This window comes from Calidris pugnax, unplaced genomic scaffold (genome assembly GCF_001431845.1).
Source record: "Calidris pugnax isolate Ruff unplaced genomic scaffold, ASM143184v1 scaffold281, whole genome shotgun sequence".
Taxonomy (NCBI): domain Eukaryota; kingdom Metazoa; phylum Chordata; class Aves; order Charadriiformes; family Scolopacidae; genus Calidris; species Calidris pugnax.
This window is the reverse complement of record NW_015091028.1, coordinates 304,534-328,618: the sequence shown is the minus strand read 5'-3', so window position 1 is coordinate 328,618 and position 24,085 is coordinate 304,534. Positions and strand designations below refer to the sequence as shown.

Below are 24,085 nucleotides of genomic sequence, written 5' to 3'. Positions count from 1 at the left end.
AAAGATACAGCATCAGAGGTCGATGACAAATGACGGGGGAGAAATCAATTCAGGGGGAGCTCGACTTGTGTAATGACCACGACCCGGAGTTTAGCTTTACTAAGCCAAAACACCGCAGAACATGATTTTAATCTAAAATATTAATTGGCAATAAAATGCATAAATTATATCTGCAAATGGCTTGTCCTCTGGATGGCCTGTTAGTCCCACCTTGTGGGACCTTACTTGGTCTCTCATCCTCCTTGCCCTGGTGGCTTTTATTGTCTGAGTCGCCTCCTCACCCCTACCCACCACGGCACCGGCATCCATCGCTGTGCCCCGTGCCGATCCCGGCCCGTTCCGGGAGCTGAGCAGGGTCTGGCACAGGAGGAACATCAGGAGGGTCCGTGCTCAGAGGGCATGAGTGGTGGAGGAGGACAATGGGATGAGGGTGTGGAGAAGGACAGTGGAATGAGGGCTTAGGAGGACAACAGCAGGATGAGGGTTTGGAGTACAGCATGGGAAGGGTCACGAGCACTTGGTGCCCATGACCAAGGACAAGGAGAGCAGCAGGTTCATGCCAAGGGGAATTGCTCAATGAGAAATCCATGGCAAAGCCCCATCCCATCTGAGGCAAAAGAAGGGCTGTCATACAGCTACGGTGGGGCAGGAGCTGCCCACGCTGGGGCTGCAACACTCATCCCACCTCTGGGGCACATCCCACCATGGGGACCGGGGTTCAGCATCTCCGAGCATGGCAGCCAGAAGCACCAGGACACCCTGCCCAGGGCAGCACCCCCCGCCATCCGCTCAGGACAGGTCCCAGCACAAAGACGCCACCAAAGCTCTTCAAATACACGCTCCCCAGCCCCGAGCTGCTCCTGCCCCCCATTCCTCGTACCCTTCCTCCCTCTCCCAGGGTCTCACGCTGGAGAGGGGGCACCGAGACGGCTGCAAATGAATGATAATGAAACACAGAGCTGACGGCTTGGTGCCTTCCCCCTCCCAGCGTGCCCTAAAAAAACCCAGCTCCCAGCTCTGAGGATCAAACAAGATGATCAAACACTCCAGCAGCTGGTTTTTAATTCCCCGTTGCTCCAACTCCTGCGCAGGCTCCAGAGCCTGGTTTTTTTCCTTCCCCCCGTCTCTGCAGCAGAAGTAACGGGAGCTGCCGCCGCGGGAGAGAGGCTGAGGCACGAGCAGCAGCGTGAGAATGTCAGAAACCAAATGCATCCCTTTACCTGTCCCTATATCAAAGGATTTATCTCAGTTTAAAACCATGAGTCAGATGGGCTGGCTCTGGGCAGAGGATGGAGATGCTGGTGGGACCTGGCTCCCAGGTCCTCATCATCCCGATGAGGATGGCCACTTGCAGGGGAGAGGAAAGCCAGGGTTTCCCCAGGACTGCTCCTGGCAAGTGGCTCCCCAAGGAGTAAAGCCACCGGAGACATGCACAGGGCAAGGAAAAGGATCGGGAAGTCTGTGGGGTCTCACAACAAATGCTGTAGGGACCTCAAGTGTCTGCCCCCGGGCATCACCCCAGGGCACCTCAGTGCTGGGGAAGCCGCAGGAGGAGAGACCAGAGACCTCCCCTGGTATTCAGACCATTATTTCAGTCCCAAAACAAGACGTAGAGGCACCTCACTGCACATTTAGCTTTGCCAAACCCTATTGCTAGCAACGGGAGAGGATCTTCAGAAGCAGGAGGTGGTGACACTCTGGTGGAAGGCACATTGGCAGCCAGCGGGACCCGGCACCCACTTTAAACACCCACGTTCGCCCCATCTGTCCCCTGAGGAAAGGACCAGCACTGGGGGGATGCTCTCTGCTCTCCCTGGCCATCAAACACCACCAGCTCCCGAACCAGGGGCGGGAGAGAAGGAAAACCCTGCACTGCTGTAGGATAGAAGATGGAAAAGTTTCCTTAACATCAGGTTCCCCACACTGCAGCTAAATTTCTCCTCAAATTTGAAATATTTAAGCTCCCAGCAGGGGCAGAAGGGGAGACACAAGACCAGAGAAGCTCCCACAGCCCCCAGAGCAAAGATCTACGTACTTTATTTTGGGGGGCAGGACTTTCCAAGGGTTCCCTCCCTTCCGAGGGAGAGCCAGACAGACACAGGACCCCGAAACCGGAGATGATCTCCCAGGGAAGCGTCCCTAGGAAAGCTGCACCACTTGGTGGCATCATTCTCAAAAGCTTGGGCAAGAAGGGACAGTTTGCCTAATGGGTATCGCAGCGATTAGAAGCGTCAAATTATCTTCCGCAGCACACAACAAATAACGCTAATGGTAGGGATAATGTCAAGCAGAATTACATTGGATTTTAAACAGTACTGATAGCACATGTTACACAGACATATAATTAGCACTGTGGTGCCTTGATAATATTAATAACATAGCTAATTATACTGATATAAATAGCAAGATTAATTGTCACAAAACATCAGTATCAGGCTTTGAAAGGCATCCCCAAACCTTGCCACTGTTTGTCAGCACTCGGGCACCGGGGCCATAAGAGGCAGCAGCGAAACCTTCCTGGTTCATCCCTCGCCCAGGGCCTGTCCCACGTCCCCCCCGAGGGTCCTTCCCGCCCAGGCTGCCCCGAGGCACCCCCGGACACGGGCACGTCCATCCCCCTGGGAGACAGGGCTGCTCACGGACAGCCCACTAGCCAAACAGCCATCCTGTCCCCTCCGTGTCCCCCGGCTCTCGGGGGGGTGGGAGCCCCGGCCAGGCACTGCCCCAGCCCTGTGCCTACGGCTCCCGCGGGACCTACAGCACCCACAGCGTCCACTGGACCTGCAGCACCCGCGCCCCGGCCAGGCACTGCCCCAGCCCTGTGCCCACGGCTCCCGCGGGACCTACAGCATCCACAGCGTCCACTGGACCTACAGCACCCACGGCATCCACAGCACCCACGGCACTCGCAGGACCCTGGCTCCGGGCTCCAAGGGGCTCTGCTGGAGGCAGCACCAGCGGCAGGAGAGCAAAGCCCAGCACTAAGCGATGCAAAGTCCCCCCCGATGAAGAACGTGCTCGAACACCCCCAGGACGGCCGGGGGTGCTGCTGGAGCCCCTGTCCCTGCTCAGCCCTTGCAGCCCTGTCTGCCCTGGATTAACTGAATGGCTTTTCTGCAGGAAATAACCCGGCGGCTTTCCCCCCCTTACAACCCAAAGACAAATGAAGGGGGCCATCAAAGGCCATCGCAGGAGAATGTTTTGCATCGGGGCTTTTGCGACATCCCTGCTCACGGGAGCAGAAAAGAGACCGGTGCAGAAACCAGCACCCAGCGCTGCACAGAGGCAGGACGGTGACAAATGGGAACGATTAAGCACAACGTGCCCTGTGGGAGACGTAACCTCTCATCTGCGGTTGTCTCCTGCCGTTAGGCTGCTTCCTTAAGTGGATGGGCTGGCGGGGAGCAGAGCTCGGCTTCCAGAGGACGGGCTGGAGGGCGGCATCGCAGTGAAGGGCTGAATAACTTCCTCCCAAATTCCTGCCTCCTGCGGGACCTGCCTGCGCAGAACAAACCTTTCCACCTTTCTGGCACCACACGTGAAAGCCTCGGGGGCACGTTCAAGAAGCCCCATTCCACAGGGAACTTGCCGTTAATTTTTTCCCCTGCCTCACCCCAAAGCCCGCTGTGGGGAGCGGGGGCCGTGCAGCTGCCCTGGCTGTGAGGGGTGCCCTGGTTTGAGCCACACAGGGCTCATTTCCCTTCCAAAGCCTGGGAAAACTGCACTCTGAGAAGACTCTGAACTGGTGACAGTGTTCACTGCACAGCCAGCTCTGGGGGGCGGGTTTCAAGGTCTCGGTGTTTTCGAGCTCCCCAGGAACAGGGACAAGGAGGAGGTTATCTCTCTCTCTCTCTCTCTCTCTCTCTGCTGGGGATGGTCCTGGGGTGTTTTATATTGGCATCAGGATCAATACTGGTTCTTTAGTGTTATTAATGCTAATTATTTAGTCTTATTATTAAATCTGATTATATTTCAACCCTTGGGTTTCCTCATTTTGTCTCAATTCGCTTTCCTGGGTGGGGAGGGGTCATGGGGCGATGGAAGAATTGTCTAAAGGGCAATACAGTGCTGTGGGTTCCTCAAACCATAGTGGGGGGCTCAGGGCTCATCCCCCCGCTGCGGGGGCCCTGGGAAAGGCGGGTGCCAGGCTGGGTCCCCGCTCCCCCCCCGCTGGCAGGGCACAGGGCGAGCTCTGCCAAGGCGCAGACAGGGATGCAAACCCTCCGGTTTCTCCTGGAAGCAGAGACAACGCGCCAACCAACTGCCAGGGACGGGGCTTATTTTGGCTGATTTGTTGCTTATGTTTAAGGCACGGTGAGACTGTTAAAATCAGAGCTGGAGATGTTGAGATAGAGCGGTACAAACTCAGCCCCAGGGTAAAGGCTCTGACTTCAGCCGGTTGCGCTGTGAGGAGACTTTAACTCCTTCTGCAGATGTGAGCACCGGAGTCTCCTCCTCCTGCTGCCTGCTTTTTCCCTTCGCTGCTGTTTTGCTGCTGGAAAAGCAAACAAAATGCCTAAACCCACCAAAAAGTCACCAAACCCATCACTAGGCCCTGGGACAGACAGCCCTTTGGGAGTTCTTTCTGTGGCCAGATCCTCAGCGCTGCCTGGGCACACCTTGTCCCCTGCAACCCGTGGGATGCTCCTGATGCGGGGGGACGTGGCAGGTACGAAGCCTGCGCGTCCGCGGGCCCCCTCAGACCAGCCAGCCCCGCGGCGGCTCCAGAGATCCCGAGGAGCTCGCTGGGCGCTGCGGGATGGAGCCAGGAGCCTCCCCGGCGCGTCCCGGCACGTTCCCAGCACCAGTCCCCGGTTCCTCGGCTTATCCGGCAGATCTCGGGCACCGGCCCCACGGATTGCACAAGCTTCGACATCTTACAGCAACGGGCACCAGGGAAAACGTCTGAACAGGTTTTCCTTCCTGGAGACAACAGCCCTGCCCGCTGCCCTCCCCAGCCCGCGCTGCCGCAGGGACGGGGACACGGCGCGGTGACGGCGGGTGCCACAAAGTGCCCGAAGCCGCTGTGCCCGGGCAGCCCGGGTGACACGGCGTGTGCCCAGCCCTGCCTCCAGCCAGCCCCTGCTGATGTCCCCAGCAGCAGGACCCCACGTCCTGGGGGGTCCCCACCCCGCTCCACACCGCTGAACCGATGCCAAGGCCTCTCCGCAGGGCACCTGGAGGAGAAAGGCCAAACCCAACCAAAGACAGACTTTTCTAAACGTTACAGCGTTGGGAGAACGCAGAGGGGAGAGACCGCTGGAGCCTTCAAGCCAAGCGCAGGGTGGCTGCTCATGCCAAAACCTGTTTCAGCTGCTTTAAACTTGGCTCAAACTTCACCCAGTGAAGTGTAACGCTCCCGTCAGCCCTTGTTCCCTCCCCAAGAAAAAAAATGCCTGTTTCAGATAGTGACAAAAGGAAAAATTCTCTTTTCTCCTCCACACTAGGAGGCTGTAGCCTCGGTGGCTGGAGCCTGGTGTCCAGTGCCCCCCCACCAGCTGCCTCGCTGCTCGGCCGCTCCGAGCACAACACACCACGCTCCTTCCACAGCAGCTCCTCAACGTAGTATTTTTATTGCCCGACTAGTCGGAGGCGTCGAGAACAATGTTTTTCCGAGGCGGGCTGGCTCCTATCATTAAAATGAAAACCAGGCCTCCATAGAAAGTAATACAACGGGAGAGAAGGCAGCAGAGTGCCTTCCTCGGGTCCTGGGGACAGACACGGAGTGCGCTCGGGGGCGTCAAACCCGGCTTGGGGAGAGCGGGCACAATCTGCCGCTGGGCTCCTAGTCCTGTGTTCATCACTACTGCCAGAGCTTCCAACGGGGAAGGGGAAGGGGAACCCTCACCGTACCCCTGATCCCTCCCCACATTGTCCCTCGCTGCAAACCGCATCCCCGAGAAGCCCCGCTGCCCCCCAGCACTCGCCCCCGGGGCTGCCTGCAGCCCCGCCATTCTCTTTAAAATGGCCTTTTGAGTGTCCCAGCAAACCGCAGGGAGCTGCCTCCAGAGAAGCCTTTACTCGCAGACCCACAAACCCCGGGCACCCCCCTGCAGCCCCTGCCCCAGACACCCCCAGGCAGCCCCCCCGCAGCAGAACGGTGCCAAACCCCAGCGTTCAGGGAGTGAGTCAGAGCCCGAGCCAGTCACGGGACCGGCTGGAAAATCCCAAGAGTTTCAGAAAACAAATAAATACCTGCTGGGTTCCTCTCTATGCGCCTCCTGGTTCTTTTTGCAAGCCCCTGGAGTGTATTTGAGGCAGCTTTTGAGCTTCTCCCTGAAGTCTCAGAGTAACACACAAACCAGCTTCATGACACTTCATTTGACATGAAAGCTGAGGTCTGGTGTCCCCTCTGCACCCCAGGGGTGGGCTTTCCAAACCCCCCAGTGACTGGGTAAGCACTTGTACCAGTGGCACCATTCCCCCGCTGGGGACTGGGAAGGCTGGAGCCTTAACTGGCTTTGGTGGGAAGCAGTGAGGCATCACCAGCAGAGGGAAGGGCAGAGCCCAGTCCAGGCTACGAAGATGATGAAGGGACCAGAGAACCTCTCTACGAGGAGAGGCTGAGGGACCTGGGGCTGTTCAGCTGGAGAAGAGCAGACTGAGAGGGGATCTCATCGATGCAGAGCAAGAGCCAAAGGGCAGGGGGCAAGAGGATGGGGCTTCTTCTCACCACCCTTCTCAGTGGTGCCTGGGGACAGGACAAGGCAACAGGCACAAACTGGGACACATGAAATTCCATCTCAACACGAGGAGGAACTTCGTTCCTGTGAGGGTGGCAGAGCCCTGGAAGCAGCTGCCCAGAGAGGGGTATGGAGTCTCCTTCTCTGGAGACATTCAAACCCACCAGGTCGCAAATCTGTCCAACTGCTCTGGGTGACCCTGCTCTGACGGGGCTGGAGGAGATGATCTCCAGAGGTCCCTTCCGACCCCGGCCAGCCTGGGATTCCAGCACCAGCAGAGCAATGGCTTTGGGAAAGACCAAGGGGACTTCCCACATCCAGCAAAACCTCGGCCCTGGCTCTGCTCGCACCCTCTGCGGCACAGGAGCGCGCCTGGCCTCAGCCCGGGCATTTTCCGGGCAGACCCCTGTGTTATAACGAACCACTGGCCCCGCAAAGGCGCTCCCTGCCCCCTCCCTGCCCCCCCCTTCCCGCAGCTTCTTTCCTGCACATTCACCAATGGGTCAAAAGACTCTTTCAAAACTTAGCAGTGTCACGGCACAAAAATAAAACCACCACATTGATCTTCCTGGCAGAGCCCTCCACAAAGAGGGTTACTCAGAAAACCTTTATCTAGTTTTCTTTTCTTTCCTTTATTTCTCCCTCCCCAGTCCCCTCATCTTTCTTTAAAAGCTAATCTTTGCTAACGGGAACTTTTTGTTCCCTCTGACACTGCTAATATATGTGTTGGCAAGCACGTCTGCGAGCACACATCTTCTGTAAGAGGCCTTGTCACGGGCTTTGAAACCAGCCCAATTAGCATTTTACTTCTATTTTTCGATTGCAGTGTTTTACAGCAGTTTAAAAAGCGGATATTGAGCACTAAATAGCTCTCCCCAACAGATATTATTACAGGTGTAAGGGATCTCTTTGCTTACCCAAGAAGAATTATGCAAGGTTAAACAAAGCTCAGCTGTGGATAACTTGAAAGATAAACTCCCTGCTTGGGCATGACTGGGATGTAAATTATTTCAAAAGCCGTCACTTTTATTACTCTCTATTCTCCTTACTTTTCCCCGCTCTCCCTGGCAGTGAACGGTGCCGGGACCTCTCTGGCCACACCGACAGCGAACACCCGCCACCGGGAAAGACCCCGCAGTGTCCAAACCCATCTGCCATTGGAACATCACCCTGAAAATAACCCACCGGATCTCCAGGGAGCAATTACAGTGATTTCAGAGGGAACAGCCCCTCCACGCAGCCCCAGCGGTGGATGTGCCACTGCCACCGCGATGCTGGGGAGGAACATGCCGTGCCTGGGGCACACCCCGCCATTCTCTTTAAAATGGCCTTTTGAGTGTCCCAGCAAACCGCAGGGAGCTGCCTCCAGAGAAGCCTTTACTCGCAGACCCACAAACCCCGGGCACCCCCCTGCAGCCCCTGCCCCAGACACCCCCAGGCAGCCCCCCCGCAGCAGAACGGTGCCAAACCCCAGCGTTCAGGGAGTGAGTCAGAGCCCGAGCCAGTCACGGGACCGGCTGGAAAATCCCAAGAGTTTCAGAAAACAAATAAATACCTGCTGGGTTCCTCTCTATGCGCCTCCTGGTTCTTTTTGCAAGCCCCTGGAGTGTATTTGAGGCAGCTTTTGAGCTTCTCCCTGAAGTCTCAGAGTAACACACAAACCAGCTTCATGACACTTCATTTGACATGAAAGCTGAGGTCTGGTGTCCCCTCTGCACCCCAGGGGTGGGCTTTCCAAACCCCCCAGTGACTGGGTAAGCACTTGTACCAGTGGCACCATTCCCCCGCTGGGGACTGGGAAGGCTGGAGCCTTAACTGGCTTTGGTGGGAAGCAGTGAGGCATCACCAGCAGAGGGAAGGGCAGAGCCCAGTCCAGGCTACGAAGATGATGAAGGGACCAGAGAACCTCTCTACGAGGAGAGGCTGAGGGACCTGGGGCTGTTCAGCTGGAGAAGAGCAGACTGAGAGGGGATCTCATCGATGCAGAGCAAGAGCCAAAGGGCAGGGGGCAAGAGGATGGGGCTTCTTCTCACCACCCTTCTCAGTGGTGCCTGGGGACAGGACAAGGCAACAGGCACAAACTGGGACACATGAAATTCCATCTCAACACGAGGAGGAACTTCGTTCCTGTGAGGGTGGCAGAGCCCTGGAAGCAGCTGCCCAGAGAGGGGTATGGAGTCTCCTTCTCTGGAGACATTCAAACCCACCAGGTCGCAAATCTGTCCAACTGCTCTGGGTGACCCTGCTCTGACGGGGCTGGAGGAGATGATCTCCAGAGGTCCCTTCCGACCCCGGCCAGCCTGGGATTCCAGCACCAGCAGAGCAATGGCTTTGGGAAAGACCAAGGGGACTTCCCACATCCAGCAAAACCTCGGCCCTGGCTCTGCTCGCACCCTCTGCGGCACAGGAGCGCGCCTGGCCTCAGCCCGGGCATTTTCCGGGCAGACCCCTGTGTTATAACGAACCACTGGCCCCGCAAAGGCGCTCCCTGCCCCCTCCCTGCCCCCCCCTTCCCGCAGCTTCTTTCCTGCACATTCACCAATGGGTCAAAAGACTCTTTCAAAACTTAGCAGTGTCACGGCACAAAAATAAAACCACCACATTGATCTTCCTGGCAGAGCCCTCCACAAAGAGGGTTACTCAGAAAACCTTTATCTAGTTTTCTTTTCTTTCCTTTATTTCTCCCTCCCCAGTCCCCTCATCTTTCTTTAAAAGCTAATCTTTGCTAACGGGAACTTTTTGTTCCCTCTGACACTGCTAATATATGTGTTGGCAAGCACGTCTGCGAGCACACATCTTCTGTAAGAGGCCTTGTCACGGGCTTTGAAACCAGCCCAATTAGCATTTTACTTCTATTTTTCGATTGCAGTGTTTTACAGCAGTTTAAAAAGCGGATATTGAGCACTAAATAGCTCTCCCCAACAGATATTATTACAGGTGTAAGGGATCTCTTTGCTTACCCAAGAAGAATTATGCAAGGTTAAACAAAGCTCAGCTGTGGATAACTTGAAAGATAAACTCCCTGCTTGGGCATGACTGGGATGTAAATTATTTCAAAAGCCGTCACTTTTATTACTCTCTATTCTCCTTACTTTTCCCCGCTCTCCCTGGCAGTGAACGGTGCCGGGACCTCTCTGGCCACACCGACAGCGAACACCCGCCACCGGGAAAGACCCCGCAGTGTCCAAACCCATCTGCCATTGGAACATCACCCTGAAAATAACCCACCGGATCTCCAGGGAGCAATTACAGTGATTTCAGAGGGAACAGCCCCTCCACGCAGCCCCAGCGGTGGATGTGCCACTGCCACCGCGATGCTGGGGAGGAACATGCCGTGCCTGGGGCACAGCCATGGCCAGGGAATGTCCCACCAGCTCCACAAACCCACAAGCCTTCTGTGACGATCATTCTATCTCCCCATACACCTTCCCTTCTCCTCCCTGGCAATATGCAACTAAAATCATTACAGCAGCCACCCCCACCCCGTAACGCTGCCCCAGCCCCGCATCCCCCCCATCCTCACTCCCTGTGAACACCTTCATCCCATAACGACACTCAAAGGGGAGACTCTGCATCACCTCCTTATCCAGGCAAACCCAGACAGGGAAAGGACCCCTAAGTTGTTTTTAGCAGGTCCATCACACACACAGATGAACTCAGGCTAAGGACATCAATTAATTCATAAATGCCCATTCATAAACTGCAGCAACGCTCCACGGGACCTGTCCTCCCCCCGAGAGAGACGTTCAGCTCCTCCCAGCACGAGCACACGCTGCTCTGACAAGCTTCTTGGCAAAGCCCCTTGGTAGAAAAGAAAAGAGAAAACCGCAGGTGGTTCCAGACCTGGACCATAACCACACCACTCTGGGGGGATGTTTTGCCACATTTCAAAAAATAACTGCATATTGGTGTGAAAAGCCCATGCTGTCCTGCTGCTCTGCTGGCCAAGCCCTGGCCGGCCCGCAGCGAAGCAGCTCTGCAGAGAGCACCTTCCTGCTCTGCTCAAACAGGGTTGACAAAACCGGGGGAAAAAGCCCCCCACCCTGGTCCATGCCCTCCCAGCTGGGGTCAGGCGAGGCTGGAGAAAGCTCACCCCATCTTCATGCTGCTGAGCCCCTTCCAAAGGGGATATGGGGAAAGATGGAGGGGAAGGGGTGGTTCCCACAGCCGCTTTCCATCCCCCTTTCCCAGGGCTTTGGTCCAATCTAAAAAGGGTTTTTTTGCCCACGCTGCTGTATTAAAACCACACGGCTTCCTCTGTCGGGACACCACCGAGCAACGCTGGAGCAGAGGAGCTGGTTTCCTTGATAATTTATGAGACAATTTATTCCAATGACGCGCTTGAGTGCAACCCCTCACTGGGGGCTGCCCGTTACCAGCAGGCTGAAGAAGCTCCAGGACTACTTCAAACCCTGCAGCAAAGGATAAAACATGGAAATAAGGGCTGCAGAGCAGCAGGGAGATGAGAGAAGGGCAGTGCAGGCAGGTTTCAATGGCTTCAACACACCGAAATGGGACACTTTAACAGCTTATTGGAAAGACTGGCCCACACTGACTCTCAGGGGGAAGGTCTGGGTTTCTGCGTGAGGAGCCCACCGACCTCCAAGCACGTGTGTCCTCCAGCAAACCCCTCCTGGGACACACAGAGATGCTCTGGCTAAAATCCCGCTAAGCAAGTGGTACAAACTCAGCGCATCAAAACCTCGTGCTCAGAGTCGGGACCCAAAGGCATCATCCACCTCGTGCTCCATCAGAGTGGTGCCATCAAGCCAACGTTCGCCGTCACCCCAGAAGCAGTGACCCAAGGGAGAGCTCACCCAGCACCTCCACCAGCAGAAATAACCGTTTTTATTTCTGTTGAGGGATACCGTCTGCTGAAGAATGGTCCTCTCTGAAGCCCCAAAAAAGCCCAGAGGGAGATCCTGGACCCAAAACAACCCCACGGCAAGGCAGGGGCTGCACAGCGTCCCCCAACGCCGGCTGCGCCCGCAGCAGAGCCGGGACACGACACCCACCAGCGCTGCAGGAGCCTCTTCCCCTGCTGCCCAAACTGGGGGGAACTGCTCTTTTTGGCCTCCCCCCCAGCTCTCCTGCACCAACACGATTATGTATTGCGTTAATTAAGCCTGAGTGGAATATCAAATAACTCAGCATCTGTCTGATGCGCAACCCCCGGCCCGCACAGCCTCCAACCAGAATTCAGAGACAAAATGAAAGAGAAACAAAAAAAAAAGGAAAGAAAGAGAAAAAGGGGGAAAATTGATTAAACTCTAGAGTTCAGTGAGTGGCGTGTTTAATTGCTAATGTGGGTCTGGGATTATTCCTTTTTAAGATTGTTTTACCAGCCCAGCTGGTGTCATCCTCTAATACCCAGAGAGCAGCAAACAGATTGCAGGAGACTACTCATTCTCTCGCTGTGCTTTCTGGTAAGAAAAAAAAAAAAAATCACCAAAAAAACCCAATAAAAAAGATAGATCAAAGAAGAGAAAAAAACCTTCTGGTAATTTTTTTCCCAACTGGTCCCAAACATATTTCCTGCTGGGACTGACAAGGAACACTGTCAAATTAAAAATCACGGCTTTAAGAATCAAGTGGCATTAGATTAGACTGAAAGGCCTGGTTTTTAACCAAGGGATGATGTGGAAAGGTTTGAGCAAATCCTGCCCTGGCCAGACAGAGGGGCACTGCACAGTGTGGGCGTGAGGGGGTCCCTGACGAGGACAGACCCCTCGGCCTCCCTGGGGACCTGCCCCAGGGCTTGGCCACCCTCTGTCACCATCCTCCCAATCCTAAACTTCAATATGACTATTTTCCACATGGCCATGCAGCCCCTGCACATCCCCAGCAACTGTTCCTGACCCCTCCAGAGCTGCAGCGCTGAGGGAACGGGGCCAGGCCCCCCACCCTGCCGCCACCACAAAGGTAATCCTCGTGGATGCGAATCTGCTTTGCCTCCAGAGCACCACAAAGAGCTGACATTCAGGGGGTGCAGGAGCCCACAAACATCCCGGGAGCCTGCGAGCATCCCAGGAGTGGTTTGTCACTGGGGTCACACCATCGCAGCGACGTGCCAGGCATCACCCCCGTGGGGAGCCCAGCGGGAGCAGCGGGTGCAGATAAAGGCACGCTCCGGGCACGGGAGCTGGCCGGGTCCCTGGGCACCTTCCTCACCCGCATCCTGCAGCTTCCAGAGCCAGAGGGAATAGTTGAGGACAGCAGGAATTGTGACCTTGGCTTTTTGAAGCTTTTTCCAAGCTGCAAGAGACCCCTGCCCAGCTCTGCGCCTGCAGGTACCATTGCAGAACATCCAGCTTTAAACTTTTGCACCCAATAAACCCACAAACTTCCACCCAGCATTAATAAGAAACGGTTCCCCACAGCAGTTATCCGGGAAGAATACCATTTTAAGCAGCATGGAAGTACTCAGAGTAAGTTATTTTGAGATAAACCTTTACAAATGCACTTCAGAAAGCGCTTTCCCTTTTGTTCGAGGCCACACTGTGGACCCCGGTACCCTTGAACCGCTACTTGGAAACATCTCCATCTCCACAGCACCGGGAGAGCTTCGGGCAGGACGGAATTCCTTCCTTGGGAGGCCAAAGAGGGGGATTTTTTTTATACTTTTTTTTTTTTTTTATGTTTTACATTATAGGCTAGGTTTTTATGGATCCCTCCACCACAACCGTCAGGCGACTGCCAGGACGCGGGGCTGCAGTGGGCGGATCCACCGGGCTCTTTTGCCTCGTGACCTTTGTTTTCCAATCATCGTCATCATAAAAATCACAAAAATACAGCCAAGCAGCACTCACGGAAAGACAACCCATGCACGTTTTCTCTTGGATACCGGATGTTTGGTTCCCAAAAGCCCTTTAGAGAAGCAGGGAAGGAATCTGGATTTATTGCTTTGGCACATCCCGCCCGACACACGCCTTTTTGCACAATGTTTTCTGAGCTTCTCCCATAAATCAGAGATGCCCATAGGAGTGGAAAGGGGTTCAGCAGGCTCACGAGGATCCGGCTGTGTATCACGCTGAGTTTGAAAACTGAAATGCCCGAATCCCAGCCTGTCGTAACCAGAAAGTCCAACGTCGCAGCGCAGGGTGCTCGGCCGGGGGCCACCCCGGAGCCTCCCTCCTTGTCCTACAGCTGGCTGGGCACGGACCCCCACGCTGCCAGACGGGGGGATGCAGCCCAATTTCCTCCACAGGTGAAAATGGCATTTCATGCCAGGAGCATCCAGCGGCTCCTGCTCGCACAAGGCGACAGGATGAGCCCGACGGTGCTGGACATCCCCCCGCCAGGAACACCTTTGGGACAGGCTCCCATCAAAGCAAACGCACCCCCAAACCAACCAGACAAAACAGCAATGGGCAGGAGCACAGAGACACCAAATCCATGCCCTGATCAGAAATATCTCCCTTTTCACATCCAAGACTCCTCCTGCTCCAAACAGCAAAGCCAAGGACACTGATCTGGGCCCCAGAAGGGGCACAGGGGCTCCCCAGGCCACCCGGCGCCCACAGACACTCCAGCCCTCGTCCTGCTGCGTACGGCCAGAGCCCCATCTCCAGAGAAAGGCAGCTCAGGGGGACTGACCGCCTCAACCCGGCGCCCACAGACACTCCAGCCCTCGTCCTGCTGCGTACGGCCAGAGCCCCATCTCCAGAGAAAGGACCGCCTCGTTAGTTTGATTAGTGAGAAGAATTCACTCTCAGTGCCCGCCCAGCGCACGGGGGGGCTGCAGATGCTGCAGGTGACAGGCGGTGGCACAGGAGCCAACGCTGCACATCGTACAGCTCCGTACGGTCACCATGTCCTCCAAGGGCTGGGCTCTGCTGCTCCCATGGACCACCCAGCCAGGAGCTCCGGGTGCAAGAACTCGTTCATCTGGAAGCCAGCCCGGGAGGATTTGGGGACACACCTCTGCTTTCCTCAGCACACACATACCTGTTTACAGATAAGGATCAAAACCAGGTGGGCTGGTCTACCAGCCTTTCACAGCATCTCTTAGGGCTGGTCAAGTGGATGGTCCCAGCACCTGTCACAAGCTGGACTCTGCCAGCTCCGCAGGGTGTGCCCGGCTCCACAGCGGATACCAAGCACCTTCCAGCCATGGAGGTTCTCCCTGGAGCCGGCACGGTGAGAAGGAGAAAGGCCAAAGCAGGAACCAAAAGAGCTAGAAGGGTACTAGAGGTAACCCCCCCCAAATTCTTATCTCAAGGTCCCCGGATCCCTTTCCCCTCCCAGTACAGGAGGATTTCAATCAGCTTACGCGCTGCTATTGTACATTAATTTCTATAAAAGGATACATCAAACTACACTGATAGGAAATTCAAAGTAGGCATTTTAAAAAAGCATGTCAGCCATGATGGTAAAATCACTTAATAACACCTGTAAGCCTATTTAAGGGTCTAATGTGATAATAATAGCAATATTCAGCATCTCGGAGCATGACTTTGAGCCTGCTCAGAAATTCATATAACGCTCGCCCCAGTGCACGCAACCGAGTCTCCAAATTGCTTGGAGATGCTGCGCGTTGCTGGGACACCCTTCCCAGGCGAGGGGACGCGCCGCGAATCGCTGAGCACGGCCCTGAGCAGCGCCAGCACCTCCCCATCGCGCAGCTGCATCGTTAGCACAGCGAGGCTAATCCACCCTCCTGAATATTCATTACACCCATCGTGCCATATATCCTGAATATTAAACAACAGCGACTCGGGGCAGGAACATGAATCTCTCGGCAGAGCCGGGGGTGGTTTCGGCGAGCGGGGGCTGCAGTGCCAGGCAGGAGGGAGAGGGCCAGCACTTCTCCCTGGCAAGAGCCGTGCTGGCCAAACAGACTGGTGGCCCCTCTGTGCCCCGGGAGGGGGATGCCTAGCCCTGTGCCACCCAGGCAGCGATGTTCCCGGGGCAGCCCTGACATCCAGCCCACCCCAACCCTGAGGGAGAAAAGCAGGGCTCTGCTCTCCAAAACTGCTATATAAGCACTTTTGGTTTTTTTAAAAGAGAAAATGGACTTTCTCCTCTCCAAAGGAGCATGTAGAGAAGGTGCCATCTTCCAGCTCAAGCAGCAGAGAGCCCTCTCCCCTGCCCAGCGAGGTCTGCCCACCGCCGGGGGACTTCAGGCAGGGCTTGGCATTCACAGGGATGAAGTCACCACGCGGTGCCAGGAAGAGGGGAAAAATCCTACTAAAGGAGAAAATGCAGCAGCCACGCGCTCCCCAGAAATGCAGCTGTCAGAGGGGTGTGTGTGGAGACTCCCCCCTTCCCAGCCCAGGAACGAGAGGGTCCCCCGCAAGGGAAGGTGTTTCCGAGCAGGGACTGGGCTCTGAGCTCCGTAATGACCTGCAGCGGGGGGAGCAGGAATCCAGAGCTGTGACCTGAGCCTGCTGCAGGAACATAAGGACACGCTGCAGAAAACATTCCGGGATAGGGGTGTCACAAGGGAAACAGACCTACCAGTCCAGAGAGAACAATTCCCGAGTGCCCTGTGACAGCGCCGAGTGATGGCACGGAGACACGGGCGAGCTGGTGGTGCGGGGACAGGGGGCACGGGCGGCCAGAAGACACTGCCCAGGGCTGGGGAGAAGGCAGGGGAACGGGGCAGACCACAGGACACACCTCAGGTGAGCTCCGAGGGATGGGGTAACCAAAGCCATGAAGCAAAGCAGGAAATTCAGAGTAAAAGCTCAGAAAAATAAGCGGGGGAAAAAAAAAAAAGACACAGGTAGCACAAGCTTGCAGAATAGCTGAGAATAAACTGTTAAATAATGTCCTGCCATCGGCAAGGAGCAGATGTGGAAGGAGCAAAACCACCTCAGAGGAACCCCAGGAAAGGCAGCAAGAAGCAGGACGGGTACCCGAGCCCCCCAGGACGGAGCAGCGCCGTGCAGCTGGAGGGGCATCCCATCCCATCCCACCCAGGGAACCCCCTGTGCTGAGACCTTCCACGGGTCTGGAGCTGCACCAACTCTTTTTCTTTATTTATTTTTAATTTCAAAACCTCTGTTCATGCAGAACAGAAACAGCTGAAGTTCAGCTCACACCCTTAAAAACATCAGAAAACAGAAGCGGTGCAAAGCTAACGGCTGGCAGTTGTGTCCGGAAACCAAAGCCCCCCTTCTGGGAAGGAAACCCTGCGCCAGGGAAGTTTTTCCTGAAAGAGTTCGTGTTGCAGAGAAACAGCAGGAGTACATGACGAGTAAAATCAGAATTAAATGGAAATTTAGAAACTGCAAGCGGTAACACAATTTGAGGCATCCAGAGAGATGCTATAAAGAAAACTATAACATAAAAGTATCTGTATTGTTAGCAAATTTGTTGACAGAGGGGGAAAAAAATACTCTGTTAAATCACATGACGAGGGACGGCTGGAACAAAGATCAGATTTGATGGGAACATAAATTGGCTTAAAAAACTGTAGGGCCACGGCTCAAGGACTGGCACAGATTTGTTTACGCTGGAAAGTAGCATTAAGTATTAGATCTCAGAGATTATTCCCCTTCTCCAGGAATAGCGCCAAAAACTCCGACGCTCAACCTGTCGCCTCCCGCATGAGCCTCTCTGGTGGACACCAGGACCAGCTCCAGAGGAGCCCAGCAGAAGCCACAGCAGGACTTTGCAGGTCTTGAAATGTTCAAGACCTCGCTTTCTGCAGTGTTTGAAGGCATCATTCCAGGTGCAGAGCAACCAGCACCGCATGGAGCTGTGCAAAGCAGGGTTAGAGGTAAAACCCACCACAACCAACGGGGCAGCACCTCCCGAAGCCAACACTGAGCAGAGTCTGCCAGACCCTTGTCTGATGGGAAGCTCTGGACCATGCTGCCTCCATCCCCGGCACAAGGGCTCCCCAACAACCCGCTTCTCATCTCTGGTGGCTCCAGGTGACCCAGCACCGTCACTGCCCACGCTCTCAAAAGGTGGCCACGGCCAGGCCAGAGGCAGAGGTGAGGTCCCAGCACAGACCTGGGCCACCCTGAGAAGCCCAGCTCCCGAGCAGCACCCACGCTGCTGTCTGACAGTTCCCTGCTCGCCTCCACCTCTGCCCCCTCCCGCAGCCCAGGGACAGACCCCCCTCTGAGGAAATGACAACCAGAGACTGTTCTTGGATCATCACTAATTCTCCTGGTGGTTCTCAAGCCCCAACATCTTGGACACAAGCAGGAGGACACTCACAAAGGGCCACACACCCCAGGTTCTCGCTGCAGGGAGAAGGCTCCTTCCCTTACGAGGCACCACGGCTCCTCCACAGCCCTTCTGAGCAGGAGACCAGGCACCCCCATCGCCGGTGTCCCCCTCCCGCCCTGCCCAGCGCCGGCAGCACAGGCAGGAGGCACACGCGGCACCTCTGCACCAATTATTCCCACCCAACTAATCACCCTCTAAGAGTCAATCATCGTAAGGTATGAAGTTAAGCAAGATTTTAATACCTAACCATCCAGAGCTGCTGCAGTTGTACGATTTGACACGCTCATAAATTTTTCATTTCTAATTTATCAGTGCAACAACTTCTGCCAAAAAAATTCCCCGTCCCCCTTTGGTAACTCGGATGCATTTCCATTCCTGGTAAGCCCTGATGAAAGGGCTAATTAAAATTAAAGCAAACCACCATTGCAAAAGCTATTTGTAAGGAGAGCAAGGGGTGACACGGGGACATTAGCGGTGTCCCCACAAGCAGTACCGTGGTCTGAGCATCCTCTGCCCTCATCCTGAGGCATGGGCCACACGGGCTCATGACCAGCGTGTTGCTGATGTTGATGGCAAAAGATTTGGGGACTTTTATTTCATTCCTTTTGCTTTTGAAAGCACATCTGAAGCAATGCAGCTGCATCACGGAGGGCCCAGAGGAGCCCCCAGACTGGGAGAAGCTGGAGGCTGCAGCGATGCTGTGCCCAAATCAGCTGTATCCCCCAACCCCCCCGAGAAGCCATCACATGAGGACGCTGCCTGAGGCAGCCCCTCTCCCGTCCAAAGCCGGCACCGAGGGAGACATCTCCCAGAGAAAGAGCTAAAGGGCCCGTACACTGGGACCTTCCCTGGCTCCTCAGAGCTCAGCCGCTCGCCTTCTGCCACATCCCATAACCAAGGGACCTGCACCCAGGGCCACCAGGCAGCACTCAATAGCCTGTGCCCTCTTGGCTTCACCTCCCCAGACAAGTCAGCCCTCCAAGCCCACCAGCACCTTCCCCAGCAGCATCCCACAGCCTCAGGTACTCCTCAGCATCCACAGCCCACGGGCTCACACAGCTGGTAAGAACTGTGAATTTGGGATTATCAAGCCCAACAAGGGTAGAATTCTTTCATATCCTTAACCATCACCTTCCTCACCTCCCACTGCTCAAGGCTGATGAGACAGATGAACAGACTGACCACCAGCCGCTTCCTGAAATAAAGGTTTGGGGTTTTTTTGCAGGGGGGACATGACTCTTTAAAGTCAATAAATAATTAATTTATTAATTATATATTATACATACTATATAATAGACAATATAGTATATATAAAATAGATATAAATATATAAGTAATGAATTAATAAAAGGTGACACCTTTTCTTATTCACCCGCTCACCATCTTGCTTCTCCCACAGACGCCAGCCCTGGCCCTCTGTCTCGCAGGACACAAAGGCTGGAGATTAATCCTTTTGCCTCATCCCAAGCACAGCGTCGCCGAGTGATTTTTGCACAGCTTTGCACTTTCATTTTCCAGCTCAAGCTGCTCTCGAGATAGCAGCATTGAAATCAGCTTGGATGTGAAGGCGGTTTTGGAAAAACGAAAGAGATTAACCAAACCAACGGAGCTGCTCAGGTCTGCTATCGCATAATAGCGTAATTTAAAAGAAAATATCCAAACCCTCCCCATAAAGCAGGTTTCCAGAAAAAAAAAAAAAAAAAAGAAAAAAATCAAGGCTCTCATCACCGAGTGCTGATTTCTGCTTTCCCAGACCTACAAACCACCAGCAGTTAAACAGTTCCCAACACTTGCATCCTCTGTGCTGATGGAAACCTTAAGTCGTGAGCTCCATCAGACACCGGGGCACCTTGTGATCCCTCTCCTGCCGCAGGGAAAGGAGCCAGGGAAACGCCGTGTTTCCATGTGACTCACGCTCCGTCGGTAAATGCCAGGGCTGAAGCGAAGCTGTGCCCGCTCCCGCCGCCCCCGGCCAGGGGGTGTTTTCAGGGAAACCTGAGCAAAAGAGCAAGGGCAGCGCAGGCCGGGGCGGGGAGGGGACGGCAGCCCCAGATGTGCTCGTGAGCCTCCTCCTGCCCTGCGAGGCCAGGACAGACAGACACACAGACCCCACCACCCTGCACCGCTGATGCTCCCCGCTGGCATGCCAAAAAAACCCCAGCAAAGCAACAACAAAAGCAGGGCCAGCTCCGAGCTTTATGTTCAGCCCCATTTATCGCCAGCCTTATTTCCACAGCTACAGCTTCCAGCTCACGGAGCTCCCCCTGCACCCGAGCAGCCCCCACCCCATGGGGACAGCTCACAGGGGCTGGGGACTGTCCCCTCCCTGGCACTAGGGCTGCGGGCGCCCTGGGCTCCTGCAGATGGGCTGCACCCCCAGGGGCTCTCACCATTTCCCAGCAAGGGGTCCCTCAGCTGGTTGTGGATCTGTCACCAAGCCCCAGCAGCGGTGGCAGCCGAAGGGCACGCTGAGCTGCTCGAGGGAGACCGGGGCCATCGCTTGATATGGGAACCAGCAGAGGGTGGAGACCTTTATCTGCATCAGGGACAAGGCACGATGCTCTTCTGCGTGTCCCCAACACCCATGCGTGCTGGCTGCCCCCTGTGCTGGGGACCCTGGTTTGGGCCACAGGTCTCACCCCCTGCTCAGAGAGATCCCTTATACCCAGTCCCCGCATTACAGGCTCAACCCAAGAGAGCAATAAAATCACAATGAGACCCCCCCGCCCCCAGCACGGCCGGGGACCACCCACCACCCCAGCAGGGTCCCCGGCGCAGCAGGAGGTGGCAGCTCCCACCAGCCCGGCATGAAGCAAACCTCGGCTGGGTTGGCATCTCCTGCCCTATGCGGGTCTCCAAGGAGCAGCCGGAGCAGATCGGCTGCTGAGGGGGGTAAAGCAGCCGAGAGCCCCCCCACAGCCAGGGCCTTCCACGTTTCTGCTGGGAACAGCCCCCCGGGTGCCGTTTAGGAGTCACAGCCATCACCATTGTAACCCTCCTTCTCAGCTAACTCTTCTTTGTGGGGGGGAAATATATAAATATATATATATAAAAATTCAGTTTAGCCCCATGGCAGTACAGTAAATTATAAATTAAGCAGCAATCTCAGTGACTCACACAGCGCAAGCAAGAACACGCTCACAAATCCCGAGGCGAAGAAGTCCTATATTGCAGTGTGGAGGAAATTTTTTTCCCCCTCATTTTTTTTACCCCATCACTCTCTTAAGAGCCTTGGAATAACTCAGCTTTCTGCACACCATTTGTCTGGCGCAGGGATGTGGCTTTGGGTTTTGAGTCCCACTCACATAATCCCACTGGAGGCAGCACCTCTCTGAAGCGTAACCGCCCTTCCACCCGGCTCATTGCTCTTCCTTTAGCAAGGAGCAGATATAAGAGTGTTACAAAATACATCTTTTTCTTTCTTTTTTGGTATTTCCAGCCTGTCATTCCACAGGAGCCTCAGCAGCAGCAAAGGAAAAGCCTCCTCTGAGCCAGCCTTCCACCGGTTCCTGCAAAGGGAGCAGAGCAGACGGAGAAGCAAAGGACGGCAGCAAATAATTAAGGAAAATCCTTTCCCAGCCAGAGCCCTTCAGTCCCAGCCGTTCCTGCCCCGAGTCACCGTGAGCGTAACCCCGGCCCCGGCCACCGGCAGAGCTCGGCACGGGGCAGGCAGCACTCCCCGGAGAGGACCGCAATTACGAGTTCCAAGCAATCTGAATTTATAATTGGCCAAGATCTCACTCGGCAGATAACGCGCTGCTGTCCTAGGCACTCGCTTTATCTAGGTCAAGCCATTAGTTTTTCTCTTAATCTACATACATTTTTAATTTGATCTTTAATGTCGATTTTCACCCAGCACGCCGAGCTGATGGACTTCTTTGCCACTGATGGTGTTCACAATCTCCGTCCTTCCTGAACATGCAGAGAGGAAAAACAAGCTCCCAAAACCCCAATGAGTTTGACTACTCATAGCCAAGGTCACGTCCATCGGCTCACCCCTCGCATTCACCACAGTTCAGGAAAACAGCTCACACTTGCCAGCTTCTTCAGAATATAGACATCGGAGTTGAAGATGCACAAAATAAAAAGCCATGATACGCCTCAAAGGGATTAAAGGTGGTTCCTAAAGCACCCGAGGTGTGCAATATAGTACAGAGAGATTGTGGCAGAGCCCCCGCAGGACAGCCCTGCACTGGAGATCTCTGATGTCAGAGGAGCTCAGAGGGGAAGGGGAGCCCCGGGAGGTGGTCTGGGTCAGACACGACAGGATGATGTTCAGGCACACAGCAATTCTGAAGAGGGAAAAAAAAAAAATCCCCCTTTTGTAGAAAGCACAGCCCTTGTGACAAAATGAACTTACTTGGTTCAAAACCCAGTTCTTTATCAAAAAAACCAACTTGAAAGGCATTTCCAGCCTGCTCTAGCTATGGGATCAAAGCCGGAGATTAAGAGCAAGCACTCACTGCTCGATGCTCAAGCTACCACGGGTCCCCAAAAGCAGGCTGGTGGCCATCCAGCTCTCCAGGGGGCAGGGGGGGCCTTGGAGGGGCAGAGCCCTGCGGGGGGCACGGGAGGCTCAGGGGCTGCGGGAGGGAGCAGCCACCCCCATCAGCATCCCGCAGCGCTCCCCGCCCAGCCCGTTTTTAATGACTTCAAGCATTTCAGATACTCGCAAGGATTTGCAGTGCTGCCAGAGAGTGGGCTGTGGTCGGGACGATGGACTGACACCAAATACTAATGCAAATATTGACACTGCCGGTAACGCTCGGCATCGATCCCTGCAACTCCTGCAGGGGAGAGAGCATTAGGAAAAATGCCATCCAAAAAAAATGCCCCAGAAAACCCCCAAGGCAGGGATTACTGACATCGAGCCGAGATGCCCCCTTGGAGGGGGTCCCCACTGGTGGGGAGACACAGCCCCTCGCCACCCCCACCCCCCATCCAGCTCCAGCTCCTGCCGCTGAACCGGCGCTGGGCAGGGTGAACAGCACAGAAAGAATGTTCCTAGCAGAGGAGAGCTTCCCTCCTCCTCCAAAATCACTTAAATCCATAAATTAAAACAAAAAAAATAAAAAATGGTGTTCTGGGAACCTGCAAAACTTGGCTGGCTGAAGGAGCGACTCAGGGTGCCAAGGGGTTTGTCTCCAGCTGAACTCGCCTGGCCAGCGGACATGGGCTGGAGCAGGGGGGAAAAAGGGGTTCAATTTCTATCCCAGGGTTATTGCGTGCAAACGTACATGGTCATTTCTTTCTAAGGTTTCCAATTTGCTAATTGAGACATTTCCTCATGGAAAAAGAATGTCCTGGCCCACGGAGGGGGCTGCTGGCACCGCTCCGCACACCGGGGGAAGCTTAGGTGAGGGGCGACGCAAGATGGGACCGGCACATCACCCTCTGCAGCAAACCCCAGCCACCCCCAGCCTGGGGATCCCTGGGGACCCCCACCCTGCAGCAGCACCCCCCAAAAGGCACTGGGAGAGAAGGAAATACATCCAGGACATCCCACAGCCTGTTCCTCCCACCACTGCAGATGTTTGACTCGCACCACTGGGCAAATCACACCGGGTTTGGGAGAGTTTTGGAGAAGGGCAGGTGGGAAACCAGCCCAGGAAACCGGATATCTAGAAAGATTTCTGTCCAGGCATCAGCTTGTTAAGAAAAAGAAAAAAGAGAAAAAATAGAATCTGGCCTGCACAGGAAAAAAAAAAAAAAAAAAAAAAGAGGTCTTCTGTATTTTTGTTAGAGTGATAGAAGTATTTCTTCTGCCCTCAAAAAACACAAGAGCAGACAAATCAATTTTGTTCAAAATATTAACAAGACAAAGAGCCAAGAAAAGCACTTTTGGGTCAGAACAAGCCCAGAACATTAGGCAAGAAAGGACCAGGAGAGGAGCAGCTGGAAACCCAGGAGAAGGGCTCTAATGGAACGTGACTGCTGCCACGGCTACAGCCTCACCGGTGTGACCTCTAATGGGACCAGCTATGTTATTTTTTTTTTTAATATTGAAAAAAGGAATTAAAACCATTTTGCAAACTCATGCAGAATGCATGGGGGACAGAGAGGGATTTCTAACTTTATATAGGTCAAACACCATCCACACGGGTTCACACAACACCCCCTGCAGCCACCGCATGAAAATGAAGCTCCAGGGGCCCCAGAAGGATGCCTGGGAATTCGCTCTCTGCCACCTGAGGAGCAGCAGAGCCGTAACTCAG

The 24,085-nt window shown here is 54.8% G+C and overlaps 1 protein-coding gene across 1 annotated transcript in view; it reads right to left on the bottom strand.

Annotated features, from left to right (window-relative positions):
- The window catches only part of MID2 (midline 2), a 62,076-nt gene that overhangs the window by 29,696 nt on the left and 8,295 nt on the right, over positions 1-24,085 (bottom strand). The window lies entirely within an intron of this gene.